Raw genomic sequence first — 12263 nt, 5'->3', positions numbered from 1 at the left:
TATCTATGCTCTCTGTAAGGCTGTCATCTTCATGAGGGCTGGAATCTTGTCTATTTTTCTTTCCTTTGTATCATCATCACCTAGTTCAGGGACAGGCACACAATACACAGACAATGAATATTTCATCCATTATTAAACAAATATTTATTGAGTATTTACTATGAGCCAGTCATTATTCTAGGTGGTGAAAATATAGGGATGAACAAAATAGATGAAAATTTCTGCTCTCACGGAGATTATGTTTTTGTGTGGGCAACTGACAATAAGCAAGAAAAATAAGTTGAATACATAGAATGATAGATAATGGTCCATGCTAAGGAATTAAAATAAAGCAAGGAAGGAAGATATAAATTCTAGGATGGGGGAGTTGTGGTTGAAATTTCAGATAGTATGACCAGTGATGATATCATTGAATGATCACATTTAGGTAAAGACCTGAAATAAATACAAAAATGAGTCAGGAAGATAACCTCGGAGAAAAAGCATTAAAGCCAAAGGAATGGTAAAAAGGTCCTCTGGAAGGAGTAGGCTCTTCTATAAAATGTTAGGCTAGATTCACACAGGAATGTTCCTGTTAAAACATAGAGGTACCACATTTAAAACACAAAATATACAAACGCATACACAAGCAAAACCTTTAAAATGTCTCATCTTACAATAAATTAAAATTCCAGAAAGATAGGAAGAAAAGGGATGTGAAAGAGAGGGCATTATTATGATGTTATACAACACGCCAGAGGTATTATCCAACTCAGTAATAATCAGGAAGCCTCAGGGACAAAAAGCAGGTTTACAATAATGACAACCACAGAGAATGGCAACCAAGTAATATGCCTGGACTACCTAGAAAAAGAAAAAAAAAAAAAACACTCTCTAGCAGGATACCTTCAACAACCCAGATTATGTGGGAGTCTCACAGGAAAAGCAAACTTCGATTAAGAAGAGCTCACATATCAAAGATATCAAACACATAAGGAAAGGCTTTTTCATAAAGGAGTCAGCAGACACAAAAGTGCTTCACATCAAATATAAGCATTAAGTTAGAAAATGAATAGGGAGGGCATAGTCTTAAGAATTGAAGTAAGAGAATATTAATCTCAGACTTCAGTGGGACAAAATGTTTAAAATGATAAAAATTTTAAAAGAAAGAGGCAAAAATAAGCAGAAAAAAACATGGAAAAGCAGATTTGATAAAAACCAAAGAGATTTAAAGGAATGAAATTTGTATTAAAGTTCCCATCTGAAACGAGGCTACATCACATTAGATGCAGATAAGGGAAGAATTACTGAAATGAAAGATAATTCTAAGGAATTTACCCAGAAGAGAAAGAGAAAGGTGGAAAATATAAAAAAGAGATTAAGAAATATGAAGAACAGAATAAAAAGATCTAACATGTCTAAAAAGTATATGAGAATGAGAAAATAAAGACAAAAAGGCAATATCTGAAGCAATAATGGATCTTTTCCAGAATTGAGAAAGACATGGAACATCAGATACATAAAGCAGGTCCCAAAAATAATAAATAAAAATAAATCCAAATCTGGAGATGTTATAATGAAATCTAGAACACTGTGTCACTCATGATCCAATCAAGGAAACATAAACCACTCACAGTGTTTAAAATGAGGCAATATAAAGTATGCAGAAGAGGCTGATAAGTGAACCAAGGTATGATGACACAACCCAGAAATTAGCAATGGCAAGGGACAGAGGGGTAAAATAGAGAGTGCTGGTGAATCGGTTCATCAGGAGTTGGGTCCACTACAGAGATGTAGCAGTGTTTGGAAATGTCACCCAGGCTGACAAAGGAGACATTTTTAAATTTCTCCTTTCCTCCTCTTCTCAGTCAATCACCAGTGATTCCTACTGGATGAAGCCTGGCAGAAGAAAACTGATTTGGGAGCCTAGGAAATTCAGCCTGAATGGTCTGCCCTCTTCAAAAACAACCAAGAAGAAGAGAAAAGAATGAATCTTAGAGCCAAACAATCCGCAACCTGTACAAACACCAAAGACAAAGAGTAAGGACAGATTATCTATAGAGGAAACTCAACTAAATAGATAGTTGATGTCTCAACAACAACAGTACAGAGTCTAGAAAACAATGGAATAGTATCTTCAAAGTATTGAGGGAAAATAAATAAGTATGGTAGTTTATATAGTCAAATAAACTATCATTAAAAAGTGAGAATATCAAAATCAAAACTACAATGAGGTATCACCTCACACCAGCCAGAACAGCCATCATCAAAAAGTCTACAAATAATAAGTGCTAGAGAGGGTGTGGAGAAAAGGGAATCCTCATACACTGTTAGCAGAAATATAAATTGATTCAGTCACTGTGGAGAACAGTATGGAGGTTCCTTAAAAAATTAAAAATAGAGTTACCATATGATCCAGCAATCCCACTCCTGGGCATATACTCAGAAAAGACAAAAACTCTAATTCAAAATGATTCATGCACCATAGTGTTCACAGCAGCACTATTTACAATAGCCAAGACATGGAAGCAACCTAAATGTCCATCAACAGATGAATGGATAAGCCATATATACACACACACACACACACACACACACACACACACACACACACAAATGGTATATTACTCAGCTATAAAAAAGAATGAAATAATGTCATTTGCAGCAACATGAATGGATATAGAGATTATCACATTAACTGAAGTAAGTCAAAGACAAATATCATATGATATCACTTATATGTATAATCTAAAAAAATGATACAGATGAACTTATTTATGAAAAAGAAATAGACTCACAGACATAGAAAACAAGCTTAAGGTTACCAAAGGGGAAAGGGGTGGGGAGGGATAAATCAGGAGTTTTGGATTAACAGATATAAATTACTATACATAAAGTAACTAAGCAAGGATTTACTATATAGCACAGGGAACTATAGTCAATATCTTGTAATAACCTATACTGGAAAATAATCTGAAAAATATACATTTCTATATAACTGAATTACTTTGCTGTACACTTGAAACTAATACTACATTGTAAATAAACTATACTTCAAATTTTAAAAAGTAAGAATAAAGTACATTTTCAAATGAGGATCAAAAGTTTACTTATAATTTGCCTTCATTAAAAGAATATAAAACTATAAATTAGTAATAAGTAAATTTAACCCAGAATAAAGGATTGGATGAAAAAACAAATGAAAAACAAGAATACTGGCAGTGGTGTACTGGTAAATAGTCAACAAATGATTCTTCCAAGAAAAAAAAAGCCCAGATTTGTAGTGTTTACTGATTTCTATTGTATAAATACTCCCACCATGGCCAACTTCAAACTACAAACATAATGTCACTGAATGAAGAGTTGGAAAGAGATACACACAATCAGCTTTTGCCAGTCAACAGCACACTGGAAATTGTTAACCACCTAAGGAATCTTAAATAAATTCTTACTATAAAAAGTTAAATAATACCAGTTATTAAATGGGATATAAAAACAAGCTGGTAAAGATGTTTAAAAAAAAAAAAAACAAGTTGGATCTAAAATATTAGACAGTATTAATATGTAAGATAAGGGCAGGGGTGATTGAAGATGAAATATTTTAACATTTTTATATTGTTTGAAAGGAGGCTAGAGATACTAACATCATCAAATCAAGTAGGATTATACAGTATTTAAAGGTAATCACTATCTGTTAGAAAATTTTAAATATGCATAATTTTCAAACTAATAGAGGGGTGAAAGGAACTTAAGAAAACTCAATACAATAGTGAAAAGCAAGAACAAAATTTTTTTAAAATGCATTGTAAATAGAGGGCACAAATCAGGATTTTAGTAATTAAACATATAAGTAATCACAATAAATATACACCAGTTAAATTTCTGGTTAAAAGTGAGCAACAATTTGAATTTTAAAAAGTCAGTGGCGGCTTCCCTGGTGGCGCGGTGGTTAAGAATCTGCCTGCTAATGCAGGAGACACAGGTTCAAGCCCTGGTCCGGGAAGATCCCACATGCCGCGGAGCAACTAAGCCTGTGCGCCACAACTACTGAGCCTGCACTCTAGAGCCCGTGAGCCACAACTACTGAAGCCAGCGTGCCTAGAGCCCGTGCTCTCAACAAGAGAAGCCACTGCAATGATAAGCCCGTGCACTGCAACGAAGAGTAGCCCCCGCTCGCCACAACTAGAGAAAGCCCGCCTGCAGCAACAAAGACCCAACACAGCCAAAAATAAAATAAATAAAATAAAATAAATAAATTAAAAAAAAAAAAGTCAGTGGCATGCTATTTACAAGAGACTCAGCTAAAATATAATACTTGAAAGTAAAGAAATGGTAAAAATTGAGGTAGCTATATTAATGTCTAATAAGCTAGGTTTTAAGTAAAAGAATTATTAAAAAATAAATATGTTCATTAAATAATGAAAGTGAAACAAATCATTAACAAGATACAATAAACTGCCCCTCTAAGCATCTAACAACAGAGACATAAAATATATAAAACACAAATAGCAAAATTCTCAATCATAAAGAAAGATTTGATCATATTTATAACATTAATTGCAAGAGTAAAGCAGGCAAGAAAAGTAATGATAATTTAACAAGGCAGATCTAATTAACAAATATAAAGCTGCACCTAAGAATTATAAGATACACATATCTTCCAAGTACAAATGAAAAATTTACAAAAATTGACCTTACATCAAGCCACAAATTGTCTTAACATATACTAAATAATTAAAATCATTGAATCATCTCCTCTAATCACAAGTAAATTTAGACTTTAATTTAAAAAACCATAACCCTGACCCCCCCCCCCAAATCTCCAATAGTTGGAATATTTAAATTAAAGTTTTATGTAATTCATAGGCAAAAAGCTAATAAATATTTTGGAAGTTAGAGAATATATAGAACTCAGTGACAATGAACACAATACATACCAAAACTCAAGGGATGCAGTTAAAGCAGTTCTTAGGGGAAACTGTATAGCTCTAAATTTATATGTTAAAAAGACTAAAAATTACCAAGTTAGAAAAGGTACATTAAAGTAAAACCAAAAACTTTAAAAGCAGGAAAATAACAAAACAATATCAGAAATAAGTGAAATGAAAAACAGACATAAAGACAGTCGACAAAGTAAAATATTTTGCTTCTTTGAAAAGACTAATAAAAAGACAAATCACCAGGAAGTTTTATCATAAAAAGAAGGTATACCAATAAACAGCATTAAAAAAGAAAAAACAAATCTGTTTGAAGAATTAAAATAATTACTGAATACTATGAACAACTTTATGCTATTTATTTGAACTAATGATTCAAGCTATTTTAAAACATAGATTAAAGGACATTTTTGTTGAAAATATAACTAGCTTGAGGGGAACTAGAAAACTTGAATAGACTTTTATAAACAAAATATTACCTAAGCAGTTAAAATCTATAAAAACACACACACACACACACACACACACACAGGCGTGCACACAGGCCTAAATACATTTAAAGGCAACACGGAATAAACCTTCAAAAACCAGATGGTCTGTTATAAAAACTATACTGCAGAAAACAGAAAAGCACCTTGACTTATTGTATAAGACTATTAAACATTCATTCCAAAACTAGAAAAAGGCATTATGAGAAAGGAAAATTATTTTCTATAATAAGTATTAAGAAGTACAGCCAAGCAAAGAACATTGAGAAGAAAAAACAAAGAGGTACAAGAGCTATCATTTATCTAACTTCCACTAAGTACTTTGCCAAGACTTCTGCATATATAATTTAATCTGTACATCATCCATATAAGGTAGTTTTATTTTTATCTTTATCATCATTTTATAAAGGAAGAAAGTGATGTTCTAAGAAAACAAACTGGCTCAAGGTCACAGACTTAATAAGTAGCAGAGCTTTATGTTAGGAGACTAAAGCCCATTACTTAAACACTACATTCTACAGTTTCCTCATCTTTTTAAAAAATATATTCAAATACAACATTATAACATCTACATAACACTAAACATAATTTTGAACGCAGTATTATTTTTGGCTTTCAACAATTTTATTATGCTATTCCTAGGCATTGTTTTCATCAAATTTATCATGTCTGGGGTTTGCTAAATTTCTTGAATCTATGTATGTCTTTCACAAAATTTAGGAAGCCTTTACCTTTATTCTTAAAATACTTAAAACATTTTTTTCTACCCATTCTTATTCCTCAACTGCATATATAGTAGATGTTTTAAAATTGTCCTTCAGGCTTCTGAGGTTCTGCTCATTTTTTCCATCTTTCTTTTCTCACTCTTTTTCAGATTGGATGAATTCTATTGATCTTACTCAAGTTCACTGACTTTTCCTTTGGCCACATCCATTATGCTATTAAGCCTATTCAGTAATTTATTTATTTCAGATAATGTATTTTTCTGTTCTAAAATTTTCATTTGTTTTTTTGTATAGATATATATTTTAAAATTTCTCTGTTGATATTTCCTATTTTTTATTCATATTAACAATATTTTCTTTTACTTCATTCAGCAGTTGTAATAGCTTCTTTAATTTTCTTGTCTGATAATTTTAATATCTGGGTCATTTCTGAATTTTCATCTATTGATTTTCTTTCCCTTTGAGAAAGGGTTACAGTTTAGCATGCTTTTTTTGTATTTGAACTAATTTGGGGTTGTATCTTGGACACTGTCAATGTTAATTGTGAATACTCTGGATTCTGTTACACAGAGACAGAGAGTGCTGGTGTTTTTTGTTTTAGCAGGTCATTAGCTAGTCTCAAGTTGCAAACTCTGTCCTATTCAGATCTCAGTTTGGATTGCTTTCAGTCTACCCTATGCATGTGTGGTTCAGGGGTCAGCCATAGAGTTAGGCAGAGTTTGTACATGGAATTTGAGTTTTCCCATCTCTGTCTCTTTCCTTTCTTGAGTTACCCCTCACTCTCTGGCATCCCTGTCCCTTCCCATGTTCCTCCAGTCTGAAAGCACCAGGCTTCCTTTTGAAGTTTAGTTTCCCTATGTTGCCACTACAACTGCAGATACTCTCAGGAAAAGCCACAAAAATGTGAAACTCACCCCACCCTATGCTAGTTGCTTAATACAAGTTTCAACTCCTGTCTAAAATCTTCCTACTATTGTTCATTCTCCAAAATGCTCGTATCATATTATATTTTGACTTGTTTGTTTTGCCTTGGTTTTTTCTTTGGTCAGAGTTTATGGTTGTTATTTGTAGGTGGGTTGTTTGATTAGAGATTTATTTCTCCATACCAGAAACATCTCATGAATTATGATTAATTCTGGGAACAGAAGGATCTAAATAGGTACCAAGAAGTACAGATAAAAAGTGAAGTCAATGGGCTAGAAACATGTCACTTGCTTCTGGAAGAGGGCTAAACAACAACACACGAAGAAAGGGAGAAATGAAATGGATAAAAAATAAATTTAAAGAAACATGTATCAGCAAATGGCTAAGAATGCAAGTGAAATTTATATATATATCAAATTCTCAAAAGTCTTGGAAGTGGAAAAAAGTTGTCAGTGAAATGTCTCAAGACCAACACCCTTCATCAGATCCCAAAATCAAAGTAGGGAAAGAAAAGAAACTTAAAAGAATCTCTGTCCAACGTTCTCTGCCAAGATTTACAGTAACTCACAACATATCTCAAAGCTTGAAAAACTATCTCAAGAACTGGTCATGATTAAGTTCCCAAATAAATTATATTTTCTAAATTAAAAATGAGCACACACTCAAATGCAAAATCTTTTTTAAATTGAAGCTAAAGCAAATTTGCTTTATAGTTGAAAATAGAGCCCATATATCTCTGTCATTACAAGATCTGTTTTCAGATCTTGATGCATTATAGGATATGGTAATATCAGATAGTAAGGAAAGAAAATCTTATTTAAAACTCAGCAAGAATATAATCTCTACAAGATATCCATCATTTGAAATAATTTCATCATACTTTTTTCTCCTTTGGTATGCCTCTGGATCTAATTCTACTAGGTTACAGCAAGAAAAACTGCCCCCACCTCCATCAGCCATAAGAAGATATGGTTCCACTATTAAGCAGCAGTGGGACTTTGGACAAGACCCTATCAAGGCTTCAGTTTACTCATGTGAAATGTGAGGCAAGAAGAGATGTTTTCTACTTTCCAATTGTAGCAGTATACCACTATATAAATAGCCCCACCCTTTTTTTTGTTGTCGTTCCCCAACCAGTGATCAAACCGGCATCCCCTGCGATGGAAGTGCGGAGTCTCAACCACTGGACCACCAGGGACGTCCCTAAATAACCTTATTTCTGAACTCCTTAATATTTGAAGATTTGTATGATTTCTACAAATCAGGTCTGGCTAATTCCTCAGATATCAGGCCCGTGGAGAATATTTCAAGAGAGGTATATTGTCCCTTTCAGAAAAGTGAGAAAAAAAATGCAGGCTCTCACATACAATCTCAAATAAATCATCAACTGACACCTGAAGTTTTCATACCTATGGAGATAAGAAGCTTGTTTACATCAGTACTTCAGCTGAGTGGGAAAATTTTGTGAATGGTGTGTTTAAAATAATTTTAAGTTTGAAGATTAAACAACTGGACACTGGCTGCAAGTTTCAAGAAAAAGATGTTGCAGATTGTTTAAGATTCTGAGAGCTTTAGATCTATCTTCTGATAAAAACTCTGCTTAGAACCAAAAAACAGGATAAGTAGTACAATGCTGTTTATAACTGCTTGGATTACATTCACTCAAATAACATTAATAAACATTTATTAAGCACCTGGTTGGTGCAAGGTGCTGTACTATTCACTGCGAGACAAATACATATAAGAAAGAGTTTTGTATCTGCCTTTAGAGAATTGGTAATATACCAGAAGAGATACATACGAGAAGATATACATATGTAAATAATAACAGTGCATAGCAGGAAGAGGAAAATACTATTAAGGAGGAACAGAAAGAGCCCTGTGCCTCAGGCTTGATTCCCTGTAGGGAACTAAGGTAGTAGGGGTCACACTGCAGAAAGGAGCCAACCACACAGCATGCAGGACATTCAGAGCTAGCCAGGGAAGCAGGAGATGGAGGGATGGCTAGAGGAACCTGGAGAAGCAGGGGCAGAGCGGTGGACCTAGAGGACCAGTAGTCAGTTGAAGATCTAACAGGTGCCTGCCTGGATGATAGGATCTAATTCCTGGGCCAAAGGTCAGGACCCAAGGATGATTCCGTGCAAGTGAGTGTTGAGAAAGGACAGCAATGGAGTGAGTATTCTGTTATGGGAAGAATGGTGTTACAAGTTGAGGAAATATCAAGAACAAAAAACACAGCAGAAGGAATTTTTATTTTTTTCTAGTTTTCTGCCTCATGAACATGCCAATATAAGCAGAAATTATCTGAACAAGTAACAATTTCTATCAGTTTACAAATTCTGGCAGGCTAAATTAAACCTGAAGATGAGGACAAAATTACTTTCAAGTTCCTATTTACAACTTTCTATCCCCTAAAAGGCTATATATATATAGCTTATACGTGCAACTGAGTTGCATCCTTTCTAAATCATTCTATTTAATTGTGAAATGGTTGGAATCAAATATCACTGGTCTTCATTTCGTTTTAAAGGGGAGTAAGAATGAATTAACCTATAATCACACTAATGACAAGAATAAGAATTTTAACTCCTTCTTTTGAAATGAAGAGACAAATAATTTAGCCAAGAGCTTCCAAGTTTAATTTACAAATCACAAAAATCTACAAACATAAATTATGTAGTGAAAATTTCACTTATTTTTACTTGAATATAACCATAATCTCTTGAATATCAGTTTTAACAAATGAATAAGAGTGCAACAGAGTTCAGGTGAAGCTTATTTCTTGCCAAAATCCATATGAATGCCAAATACCTTCCAAGCAGATTGTCTGGCCACTTAGTACAGATGAATCTTTTTGCCTTCCATTTAAACTAAAAAAAAAAAAAAAAAAACTCATATTGGGCACTTATCACTAAGTTACAGTCTCCCTCTTCACTGCTTAGCAGTGAACAAGAACTAAGTGAGAAAGAGTGAACCCTTTAGGCCACAAGAGTACTTACAGTAGACCACATGTATTAGAAACAAGCAACAACAGTAGAAAGAGAAGGTATGTTATGCTCTACCTATGAATCTTGGCTTACAGGATGGGGGAAGGAAGATTAGGAGAAAGGGAAATAATATTCAATTGTACCCTCTTTGGGCTGGGCACTTAGCAAATATTTTACAACTTAATCTCATCACAATCAAATGAGGTACTAAGACCATGTAATACAAGAAGGAGTGGGTTTCAAAATGGCTAAGTTACTTTTGCAATGTCATTTATCACTTAACTGGTGACACTATGACTTGAGTCTAATTTGACTCTGAAGCTTCTTTTACTTTCCTTACATTTATTTTTGTTTATGTCCCAGTTAAAAAAAAATAGCATACCTCCTTAGGGTTGCACCTCTGATAGGCAGCAGACTCCCCTCAAGCTGTTTTGGGGTGACACTGATTGTGTTAATGACCACCTGTTCTCCAGATCTAGTGTCATGGATCATCATAACACAACAAGCTAAAGGAGTATTTATCTAACACATAATCTAAAGAATTGATTCCTAAAGCAGTGAGTCTCACTACCACAGTAGTGGCAGCAGCCTGTCTGAAGAGTGATAAAATTTCGTCTTTGCTCCACTGGTTTCTGCTCCTTAGAGTCAGCAAGGGATACTCTACCATTACCGGACCTACAACCATAGTCTTCTTTCTTTCCAGGCTTTTCTCCCTGCCAAACGTAACATGTCTAGTTTTTTGATATCATACATATTGTCAGACCCTAGGCCTCCCGAGTCTTCTGCTTTTTGAACCCTTTAACATTGTTTTTCTCACCCAGCCCAAACCCCATGACCCATCACTTTATTCTTTTACTAATACTCTCTATTCACTTCCTGGTTTTCCTCTGTCTCAACTTCTACCTCAACTTCGTTTGGTTAAGATTCTGAGACAAGAATTTTGTAAAAGTAGTTTATTTGGAAGATGACCCCCGGAAACACTAATGAAGGAGAAAAGTGAGGCAGAGAAGGGAAATGAGATAGTCTGCAAAGATAACCATCAATGGTTCTAGATCCCTGTTCTTGCATATTGCCCCGCCCATCAGGAGAAAAAGTTTGTTTCCCCCCATCTTGAATCTTGGCTGGCCTTGTACCTTGTTTTGACCATTTAATTACAGCAGAAGTCACACTGTGCCAGTTCTAACCCAAGACCAGAAGAGTTCCGGCAGCCTACTTTTATTGCTTTCTTGGGAGGCAGACACCATGTAAAGAAGTTCTGACTAGATTAGTGAATATTAAGAAAGCATGTGGATAAAAAGAGGCTCAGACCCCAGCTATTCCACCCTTTGCACTGAGGCCTCAACTTGTGAGTAAAGCCACTGTGGACATTCCTGACCCAGACAGGCTCCCAGTCAAGTGCAGCTACATAAGTGACCTCTGGTATTCCTAGGCAGAGCAGAAGAACTCTCAGCTAAGCCCAGCCACCCCACAGAATTGTCAGAAATAATAAATCCTACTGTTACACAACCACAAATGAAACAGGTAGGAAGTCAATAAGGGGTGCATTTATTAAGCAGCTTACTGGTATGGTGAATTGGAGCTTAATCTTATTGGCCTATTCTGGGAAACAGTATAAAACATGCCTCACAGTTATTCCACATAAAAGGTGGGGATGCTGGGATATTTATCCACTAACTTGCCACCAGTTATTTGCTTAAGGCTTCTTCTAGTGACATTAAATCTTTGGCACTTCAAGCCTGGCCAGAACTTGAGTCAAACCTGCTGAATATCCAGGAAAAAAAAGCCCCTAGAGAGTCACAGTATCAGCCATAGGAAGTCTTCAGTGACAAGAGATGAGTAGTGGAGAAAACAGAAAGAGCACCAATATCAGAAAAGACCCAATCCTGGAGCAGTCCAGCTATCTGCCTTCTCTATCCTTATATTTCAGAAGCTAAAGAGGGTCTCACAAACTTGCTGACCATAACCACTACTCATCCTCAGCCTTTACACTTAGCTGGGCCCTAAATGTTGCTTAATAATCCTTCCAGGTTTCCTTAATCAACTTTCTCTCTACTTCTGTATATGACATCTATTTCAAATCTTCCCTCGTTCCTGAAATCTTCTATTCCACCCCTCCCCTTTCAGTATCTGCAAAGAAATCTGCTATCTATACCAATGAGAAAATAAAATAAAGGCCATTATATCAACTTTTTGGTATCTCACAAACAACTGCATTCATACACT

At 34.8% G+C, this 12263-nt stretch overlaps 1 protein-coding gene across 1 annotated transcript in view; it reads right to left on the bottom strand.

The window, feature by feature from the left end:
- The window catches only part of ZBTB20 (zinc finger and BTB domain containing 20), an 808814-nt gene that overhangs the window by 581849 nt on the left and 214702 nt on the right, over positions 1–12263 (bottom strand). Inside the window, exon 4 of the mRNA XM_057544981.1 lies at positions 9865–9923. The gene's annotated coding sequence lies outside the window, so the exon portion shown is untranslated. The remainder of the gene's footprint in view (positions 1–9864; positions 9924–12263) is intronic.

This window comes from Balaenoptera acutorostrata, chromosome 4 (genome assembly GCF_949987535.1).
Source record: "Balaenoptera acutorostrata chromosome 4, mBalAcu1.1, whole genome shotgun sequence".
In the NCBI taxonomy this organism is placed as follows: Eukaryota; Metazoa; Chordata; class Mammalia; order Artiodactyla; family Balaenopteridae; genus Balaenoptera; species Balaenoptera acutorostrata.
This window is presented reverse-complemented; position numbering and strand designations above follow the sequence as displayed.